Source organism: Polypterus senegalus, chromosome 11, assembly GCF_016835505.1.
Source record: "Polypterus senegalus isolate Bchr_013 chromosome 11, ASM1683550v1, whole genome shotgun sequence".
In the NCBI taxonomy this organism is placed as follows: domain Eukaryota; kingdom Metazoa; phylum Chordata; class Cladistia; order Polypteriformes; family Polypteridae; genus Polypterus; species Polypterus senegalus.
This window is the reverse complement of record NC_053164.1, coordinates 13,188,387-13,199,114: the sequence shown is the minus strand read 5'-3', so window position 1 is coordinate 13,199,114 and position 10,728 is coordinate 13,188,387. Positions and strand designations below refer to the sequence as shown.

The window sequence follows — 10,728 nt, the reverse complement described above, 5'->3', positions numbered from 1 at the left end:
TTACAATAAATTACTGGCTACTAGTTGTATTACTTTTACCGTATTTTACTGTATCATATTACAGTATATTGCAATAAAATTACCATACCACACAGTGACTTCACAGTAAACTGGGGAACAAAATTACTGTCATGTAGCAGTATGTTAACCATTTCCAATTTACATTTGTCTACTTTATTTTTACATGCCAGCTGTAAAAGTAATGCATCTCAGTAGCCAGTAATTTACTGTAAATTTACAGTTGCAATAACAATATTAAATACTGCAAAGGACAATAAAACAACCTTGATCGCCCATCCTATTCACCTAATTTCCTCAAATTTACATCAAGTTGAGTCCTGAAGGTCCCTAAACTCCCCTTGTCCACCTCACTACATGTTCACTTGTTCGTTGTGTTTTTGGTTTTCTGTATGAGTTAAAACCTTTCGATGTTTCTACAAAATATGTTTCCATCAGTGTCCCTGTAGTCAGGATTTGACTTTTATCAGTCATTTTACAACACATATTAATCTTCAAATTATTGAAAATGAATAAAGTTAAACAAAAATAGAAACAAAAACACACTATCTATTTTACATATTTATTCAGCATTGTCTTTTTTTTTCAAAAGTAAATGCACAGAATACCTCAAGTACACACTTTTAAATTCAATAAATGTCAGGCAGTTCAACTTTTATTTTTAAATTGCACAAACAAAAAGACCTAAACCTCACATACACAGTACAGTATATGTACAACAACTACAACATTTATTTATATAGCACATTTTCATACAAAAAAATGTAGCTCAAAGTGCTTTACAAAATGAAGAATAGAAAAATAGAAGACACAATAAAAAATAAACATAAGTCAACATTAATTAACATAGAATAAGTAAGGTCCGATGGCCAGGGTGGACAGAAAAAACAAACAAAAAAAAACTCCAGACGGCTGGAGAAAAAAAATAAAATCTGTAGGGATTCCAGACCAAGAGACCGCCCAGTCCCCTATGTACAATAAATAAAACCACATTTTTACTGTACAGTATTTCTAATATCATCTGAAGTGAACAACTTGCCACATACCGCAGTGCCTGCAGTTCTTATTTGCTGTAGAGGAGTAGTTTGAACTTACCTTAAATAACACACCGAGAGCGTAGAGATACGAGTAGACAGCGGATCACTATGAGAGTGTAATGACTGCTTGTGCATCGCGTCTCCCACAGAAAAGGCGATCACCGCTCAGTTATGTGTTTAGTGGCGTAGCGGATTTCAAGCAGTACGTCATTCTCATTGTTATTTTACTTAGAACTGCACTTCTATATCCAATAATTCAGCTGTGATTGAAAAAACAATGCAAACACATTTCAATGTGCAAATTGTTACAAAATCATAAAAAGTAAAGGGAAATATCTATAAATATTGGACTAATTTTCAGTGATATTAATGTTTTTATTATTTTTTTTTCTTCTTTTCAACACAAAATAACCATGTTGTCGATTGGCGCCCTTCGAAGATGTGGATGCACAGTTAGTACCATCCATACGGCTCTGGCTGAGAGCAGTGCCGGCAAAGGCTGAAGGGGACGAAATATGAGGGATGAAATCCCCAGGTACATGGAGTGGCTGACCTTACAACCTGTTGAAAAGATGAGGCTTGCAGATCTTCTGTAGGTGCTTTCCAAAGCCCTAATAGCATCCACTGTGAACAATTAATCCAGTGGTCTTTAGTAAGTGAGGACTTGAAAGCTGACTTTCATGACCAGTGAAATCACTTGCAAAGACTGTGAGCTTGAGGGTGGTAGGCAGTGGTATGATGCAGTGTTGTCCTAAGGTACAGTGCCACCACATCCCAAAGTTATCAAGTGAACTTTACACATCATTTGGAAGTAATGAGGGTTGGTATTCCAAACCTTGCAACCCAATAGCTAATTTTAGCTCTGGCTATGTTAGCAGTACATGTGGGCATCAAAAGAACTGCTTCAGCCCATCTGGCAGCCCTGTCAACAATGCTGAGCAAGTGTGTTAAGCTGTGAAATGGAGGAAGTGGGCTTACCATGTCTATGTCAACATGTTCAAATTGGTGAGCTGGCAACAGGAATGGTGTCAGTAGATCTTTAACATGGTGGTGTATTTTAGCCTTCTGGCATGCTACACAAACTGCTACCCAGTCCTGAAAATCTTTTTTGAGGCTCTACCACACAAACATGCTCGCCATTAAACATTTGGTTGCCCTCCGTGCTGGATGTGAGAGACCATGTACGGCATCAAAAGGGCACCTTCGCCTGGTGTTAGAGATAATTGGATGAGCCTGTGGTGGTGTAGGAGCTTAGCAGAGTGCCTGTCCCTCTTACATCCTGGTTCTTAGCTTGGTCAGCCGGTCACTAGGAGTAGTCAATTTCAAAGTGTATGGTGGCAAGTGTGGGCCAGAAGAAGCAGTCAGCAACCACATTGTTGTTCTTCTTCTTCTTTAAAATGGTGGACATCCGTGGTGATCTCTGACATGTAGGCCAGGTTTTGTTGCTGCTAGGTGGACTAGGGCTCACTTACCATGGACATTATGAGAACTAGGGGTTTGTGGTCAAGAAATGCAGTAAATGACTGACTTTCAAGCAAAAAGTGAAAATGCTGGAAGACCAGATACAAACTCAGTAGTTCATAGTTGAACTTGCTGTACTTATCCTCGTTGCTTCTTAACCTTCTGCTGAAGAATGCCAATGGCTGCCGAGCATCATCAGCCCACTCTTCAAACCCAGCCCCCAATGTATGGTCCGAAGCGTCAGTTTTAAGAGGATGAAGGATTGTGTAGCAGGAACTTGAGGATGATCTTCTCTACTAATGTCTGTTTGGTGTTTTTGATGCCTCATACCGTTCTAAGGACCACATGACAGGGTGTTTCACTCTTTGTTCCCTTAGCACCTCATAGAAAGATTGCATAATGAGGCTGCCTGAGAAATGTAGCAATGTTGAAAATGAACCATTCCTACAAATATCTGGAGGGTGTCCACGGTGTGGAATTATGGAAAGTCAATGAACTTTGGAAGGCAAATGAATTGCACACACATTTGAAATTCGATGTCCCAGGAAGTCAATAACAGGCCCTCCGAATGGGCACTTAGCTGGATTAATAATAAGCCCATGTAGGCTAAGACACTCGAACAAGTGTAGGAGATGAGCGAGATGTTCAACCCTGGAAAGGATGGCAATCAGGATGTCGTCTAGATAGAAGAAAAGGAAATCTTGATCAATCAGGACAGAATCATCGTGATCTGAAGTCAGACCAATTCAGGTTTGACATGTCAGCCTCAGGTTTCCAAGAAATCTGACTTAAAGGGTCATTCTAGTTAAAAATTCCAACATGGAACTTGGAAATTCCAACTTCACGCTTCAAATGGAATGCAGCATTAGTCCAACTTCATCCGAAATCACATCATGAAGTCAATCCAAAATAGTGATTTACACCACAGTCTTCAGTGATAGCTGTAGTATTACATTGTTTATGAGCACTTCTGTCTATTAGTACCTCATTACATCAGCTGTACACACAGTACTGTCCAACTTCTATTTGAAGACACGCTTTTACAGTGTTTTGATATGTGAAATACCATAAAATGTTTTGATACCAGTCAGTCAGTCATTCTCTAACCAGCTGTGTCCTGGGGTCTGCTGGAGCCTATCCCAGATAGCATAGGGCGCAAGGTAGAGAACAAACCCTGGACAGGATGCCAGTACATTGCAGGGCACATACACACCAAGCAAACACCAGGATTAATTTAGAATCGCCAATTCAATCAACTGCAATTTATTCCCACAATAAAGTTTTTCCTCGACTCGTCCATATCGGTTTCCCGATTTCTTTACTGACACGTGAGCGACTTAAGTGCGACGTCATTCCCAGCGCCAACATCTGACTTCGGATGGAACGCAGCATATGATACCCCTTTATAGCTTTGTTTTGCATGAGTGGAGATCAAATATTTTAATCCTCGTTTATTAACAGAAGTACCGGTGAAAACAAACAAGCTTCATTTTACCAATTCCGTCAACACTCTTAAGATGTTTATAAAGATTTCCTATGCCGCTCAAATTAGATTGTTGCGTTGCTTCTGCCTTACTTAACCTACATCGCGCAGTGAAAGCGATTGTTTCGTTTTGTGCAGTTACGTGAATGATCTGTTTAAAAACACTAGGATTATTCGATGATTCTGTTTATCCATTTTAGAATTTTTATTTATTAATTTTTCAAGAATAACCCCGATGCACTGACATTTTAAAGTAAAAACCAAAGTTCCGTTGTCTTATGACTCGCTAATGTTATCTCTAGTTGCGCAGTTTCTTTTGCTTTTATTTGTTGCAGTCTCGAGGATGTTACACATGTTGCACATTTTAAGTTTACTTTCATCAAATACGCAGCGACGCAAACAATTGTAGAAAGTCGTCGCTCTGCTTTAATACCCTCACAGGTCCTGAGCGCTTCCGACTTTGGCCGACTTAGAAAATCAATCAGTTAATCTTTGAGTCGTGATTTAAGGAGAACGAATCGGCTTCCTGCTGTTTTGCATTTACTGCCATTTTAATACCAAACATTCCTTACCGCCTGAATTATCTTTATGTTTTAATGTTTTATTTTAGTAAAGAGTGAGAGAATGAGAGATCGGGACTCGAATATTTTTAAGTTGTTCAAAGATGAACAAATTGCCTTGTAAAATATTTTTTGTGTGAAGTGGACACCACATTCTAAAAGTTACACACACACACCAGCTATATATACTGAACAGGTGACTTTATTATTTGCCCGGATGACCCTCGGTGGTCCGGGGTGCAGGCTTCAAACCTGTAGCTGCTTAGCGGCAGAGTGGTTCAATTCCACCTTCCGGGCGCAAGCCACGCAAAAGCTGATAATCATGTTTTAATCACAAGCGCGTTGTGCTTCAAAGCTATAATGACATTCCAGGTGTTTAGAGGCCTGTTTTGTCAAACTCTGCATGTATACTCTCTAAACACATGAGATCCCCACTGCACCATCGTCACTCGGCGGTGTCTTGCAGCACCTTTAAAAACAAGCGATTTAAAACAGACAGACTCCGCCGTTTTCTCTAATTTGCTTGAAGTTTCCGGTTGATTTTGCGACTTCTCTCATCACGCTAAGTACCATAGTTCGCTTGCGGTACCGATGTATTTATGCAAATCCAAGAGAGTGGCCGTGAGCCGAAAGCAGGGGGGCGGCGCCTTCCTCATTCACTCGACAGCCTCTGTTCGAGTTGGTCTACGTCTGGTGTTGAAGCGCACCTTACCTCCGCTTAGCTAGCAATTCCTGTTTGTTCAGCAGACATTATCATCTACAGATTGTTAAGGAGTAACGGTTGACGTTTTTGAGAGAGATCAGAGCTCCATGTGTTTTACAGGGTAGCTGCTGATTGCCAGAAATATCACGGCCATGTGCTTTTCTCCCCACGCAGGGAACGCTCTCTCGTCAGAGGTGAACACGATCAGATACAAGCAGTGGTCCCCAACCTTTTTGACACAAAGGACCACTTTACTAGAAGCAAATTTTTCCAGGGACTAGTATGGGAAGGGTTAAGGATTCGAGGTGGGTTTGTACGGCAGTTTTTATACACAATTTACATTACATTTCTATTATTAAGTGATAATATCATAAAAGAAATTATACAACTTACCATAATGTAGAATCAGTGGGGGCTCTGAGCTTGTGTTACTGCAACCAGATGATCCCATTTAGGAACGATTGAAGACAGTGACATACGAAGTATGTTGCTTATGTTCAGTCTATTCCATAATCTCGTTTTGGTTGCTGTCACTGAATATGTTTCCTTACAATGATAGGATGTTGGAAATTGAAGCAGATTTTTCAGTGCTTTGGTGGTAACCTCAGGATATTCCGCCTTGACTTTAATCCAAAACGTATGGAGATTTGAATTTGTCTCAGACATACTTTTAAGGTCACCATCATTTGCAACCTCAAGCAGTTGATCCTCTTCAAGCACAGACAAAGTTGATTCACCTGGCTTATTCACAAATGGGTCACAGATCCATTCTTCCCATTTTGGGGATCTTTTGTGGTTGGGAATAATGCTCAAACTCTATTGAAAGCTAAGATAGGTGATTATGCACCAGCTGGGAGAAAGAGGGCCCTGGCTTGGTATCTTTAACAACCTCTTCTAACGTTTGAAATATATCAAAAATCCCAATGTTGAATGCAGCCACTTTATCTGCCAATTTGAATAACGGGTGTCTTCTGCCTCTGCCCCACGTGCTCCTGCTCCACCACTGCCTCAGATTTTGTTCCTCAGACTCCTCCAGCCTGGCTGGATACGGAGTCTGCAGAGTGGGTAAAGGTGGGGAGCACAATATTGCCTTTATGCCTGTTCATATTGTGAGGTTTCTGAACTCTTTTGGGATCCAAAACGGGAACATCACGCTGAAGTGCCTCCCGAAGTGCGATTGCTTCACAGTAGAGCTGTGAGCCTGCTGTTGCCCCGGCATCAGCTAAACAGTCTTAAACAGAAGTGGTGATTGCACACCGGGATTTACATTTTTTTACAGTGTTTCTGTTTGGGGATCGTTGTGCAAATGTGCGTAACTGAGCTGCGACCACAGATCTGGGATTGGCTCCAGCAGACCCCCATGACCCTGTAGTTGGGATATAGCGGGTTAGATAATAATAATAATAATAATAATAATAATAATAATAATAATAATAATAATAATAATAATAATAATAATAATAATAATAATAATAATAGATTTCATTTGTATAGCACCCAAAGCCTTCAGTGGCGCAACCAGTTAGCGCACGGTAATTCCGTCTCGATATGTATGCTCAGCAATCAATTACCGCAGCTTTCTAAAAACTTCAAGTAGTAGATTACTCTTAACAAATCTCAAACTATATGCTTTTATGCTTAAATTTCAAAGTCATTGCACCGTGTTTATTATGCTCTATTATATTTTATGTCTGTTTCCATGTATAGTCTTACTTGGAAATGTGCGCAACCTTCTGAATTTCAAAGTACTGCATAATAATGGATAGAAGAGAATTCAAGAAAAAATACATGAAAGTGTGGTATAGAACTGAGTTCATTTCTCGAAATTATTTTGATTTGATATGACCGTCTGTTTAGTTCAGAGAATCAGCGGTTTCTAAATCGAGCCTTCTGAGAAGCGGCAGGTCTAATGTGATTCTCTTCTCTCCCCCCAAAGCGCACCCCCAACCTTCTACCAACTGTAAAAGTGCGTCTTCTTCTCAGTGAACTTCGCCCATTCACCCCACTATAGAAGCATACTTCAAAATGTTACAGATTTGAAATCTGTATTGTAAAAGGTTGGCAACTAAATTTCACAGGTTTTTAAATTAAAAGCAAAGTTTCCGTTCTTTTATTTTTAATTCAGTTCTGCACCTCTGATTTATGCTGTTTCTTATTTCTAGTTAGGTCACTCAGCCTTGGGTGTGTGACAGATTTCCAGTCGACTTCCATCAAAAGTTCAGTGATACTGACAATTGTAGACCCGAAGTCAGCTTTAGGACCCTCTCAGATCCAGCGCGTTTCAGATTTTGGCCGCCTTCCCTGGCTGACAAGAAACGTCAGAAAGTCAATCAGTTAATAATTGAGCCAGGATTTTACGAGGACCAATCGGCTTTTCGCTGCTTTGCATTTATTCCCACTTTTACAACAAACATTGCCCGTTTGGTTTACATTCTCCTTTGCCTAATGATCTTTTTTAAACGTTCCCTAAGAGTCAAACCTGATTGTTTTCTCAGACGTACATTGTGGATTGCTCATTTGTTTAAATAATCTTGATGAATAGGTACCACATTGTAAAAGCTATGTTGGCACACCTAGCTATATATACTGAGAAGCCGAGTGTTATCATTTGCCCGGATGACCTTCGGTGGTCCGGGTTACAGGCTTCAAACCTGTAGCTGCCTAGCGGCAGAGTGGTTTAATTCCACCTTCCGGGCGGAGTAGCGTTGAATATTTTCAGTAATTAATTTATTTTGCCTTTTGTAAAATATTGAATGAGAAGTCAATCAAAATGTCACATTTTATTGGCTAACTGAACAGAGTACAACATGCAAGCTTTCAAGGCACCTCAAACCCCTTCTTCAAGCCAGTTGGAAGATTAACATAATGTTAGCCGTTCTGAGATTTGTTAATCCAACACTGTTGCTATACACTTTGACCAGATGAGGTCCTCAGAGCACCACATTTATAAACGCCAGGCGACAGACTGTCACTTTACAGGGTCCTGCTGGGTCTGCTGTAGCGCTAGAGGAAAAATCCTCAAGTATCGAAGGAAGTGCTGGTTGAAGCCTACATGAAACTCTAAATGAGGTCCACCACTGGTACCACCTCCCATCCTAAAAACACGCCAAAGTAACTGCATCAGCAATGGAAATAAAAATCACAGATGCCTCTGCTTAATATGGCAATCTAGTGCTTCACGAGGGAAGAAAGCAGAGCAAGTAACTATTTCTTGAATCTGGTAAACTATTATCCTTTATTCATCACAACACACTTTAATCAGCGAGTGACGCACCTCTGACCTTGTCACCTCGCTCCCTCCCATATTGTAATGCATGCGAATTGTGTTCTTGCACTAGCGCAGCACCTATAGCCACTACACAGGACCCCCAGAATTCTCAAGTACAGACATTATTGTTAACTTGGTTGGGACACACACTCAGGCAGGTTTGGGCTCAGTAGGCACAAGTGCATCAATGGCTGTAGGACAACGGTTATTAACAGGGGACGGATCTGGCTTTAGGTGATCAACTGAAATTGTTTGCCATTTGCTACATTTGTTAAGCACGAAGGCCTCGTTTCCGTGTTTCAAGACTTGGAATGGGCCATTATGTGGTGGTTTCAATGGGCCTCGGTGTGCTGCGTGCCAGACAAACACATTTCTGACCATGCCTGTTGGTATACGGACTGTTTCAATAATTTGAAGATCATACAGTGGTGTGAAAAACTATTTGCCCCCTTCCTGATTTCTTATTCTTTTGCATGTTTGTCACACAAAATGTTTCTGATCATCAAACACATTTAACCATTAGTCAAATATAACACAAGTAAACACAAAATGCAGTTTTTAAATGGTTTTATTATTTAGGGAGAAAAAAAATCCAAACCTACATGGCCCTGTGTGAAAAAGTAATTGCCCCCTGAACCTAATAACTGGTTGGGCCACCCTTAGCAGCAATAACTGCAATCAAGTGTTTGCGATAACTTGCAATGGGTCTTTTACAGCGCTCTGGAGGAATTTTGGCCCACTCATCTTTGCAGAATTGTTGTAATTCAGCTTTATTTGAGGGTTTTCTAGCATGAACCGCCTTTTTAAGGCCATAGCATCTCAATTGGATTCAGGTCAGGACTTTGACTAGGCCACTCCAAAGTCTTCATTTTGTTTTTCTTCAGCCATTCAGAGGTGGATTTGCTGGTGTGTTTTGGGTCATTGTCCTGTTGCAGCACCCAAGATCGCTTCAGCTTGAGTTGATGAACAGATGGCGGACATTCTCCTTCAGGATTTTTTGGTAGACAGTAGAATTCATGGTTCCATCTATCACAGCAAGCCTTCCAGGTCCTGAAGCAGCAAAACAACCCCAGACCATCACACTACCACTACCATATTTTACTGTTGGTATGATGTTCTTTTTCTGAAATGCTGTGTTCCTTTTACGCCAGATGTAACAGGACATTTGCCTTCCAAAAAGTTCAACTTTTGTCTCATCAGTCCACAAGGTATTTTCCCAAAAGTCTTGGCAATCATTGAGATGTTTCTTAGCAAAATTGAGACGAGCCCTAATGTTCTTTTTACTTAAGAGTGGTTTGCGTCTTGGAAATCTGCCATGCAGGCCGTTTTTGCCCAGTCTCTTTCTTATGGTGGAGTCGTGAACACTGACCTTAATTGAGGCAAGTGAGGCCTGCAGTTCTTTAGACGTTGTCCTGGGGTCTTTTGTGACCTCTTGGATGAGTCGTCTCTGCGCTCTTGGGGTAATTTTGGTCAGCCGGCCACTCCTGGGAAGGTTCCCCACTGTTCCATGTTTTTGCCATTTGTGGATAATGGCTCTCACTGTGGTTCGCTGGAGTCCCAAAGCTTTAGAAATGGCTTTATAACCTTTACCAGACTGATAGATCTCAATTACTTCTGTTCTCATTTGTTCCTGAATTTCTTTGGATCTTGGCATGATGTCTAGCTTTTGAGGTGCTTTTGGTCTACTTCTCTGTGTCAGGCAGCTCCTATTGAAGTGATTTCTTGATTGAAACACGTGTGGCAGTAATCAGGCCTGGGGGTGGCTACGGAAATTGAACTCGGGTGTGATACACCACAGTTAGGTGATTTTTTAACAAGGGGGCAATTACTTTTTCACACAGGGCCATGTAGGTTTGGATTTTTTTTCTCCGATAATAATAAAAACCATCATTTAAAAACTGCATTTTGTCTTTACTTGTGTTATATTTGACTAATAGTTAAATGTGTTTGATAATCAGAAACATTTTGTGTGACAAAACATGCAAAAGAATAAGAAATCAGGAAGGGGGCAATGTATGTGTTGTAAAATGACTGATAAAAGTCAAATCCGGACTACAGGGACACTGTTGGAAACATATTTTGTAGAAACATCAAAAGGTTTTAACTCATACAGAAAACCCAAAACACAACGAACAAGTCAACACGTAGTGAGGTGGACAAGGGGAGTTTAGGGACCTTCAGAACTCAACTTGATGTAA

At 40.6% G+C, this 10,728-nt stretch overlaps 2 non-coding genes across 2 annotated transcripts; both read left to right on the top strand.

Moving 5' to 3' along the window:
- Positions 1-4,770: 4,770 nt before the first annotated feature.
- trnastop-uca lies at positions 4,771-4,857 on the top strand. Its single transcript has one exon. It is a non-coding gene; the product is annotated as a tRNA-Sec (tRNA).
- A 3,015-nt stretch (positions 4,858-7,872) lies between these two features.
- On the top strand, positions 7,873-7,959 carry trnastop-uca. The gene has a single exon. It is a non-coding gene; the product is annotated as a tRNA-Sec (tRNA).
- The last annotated feature ends 2,769 nt before the right edge of the window (positions 7,960-10,728 follow it).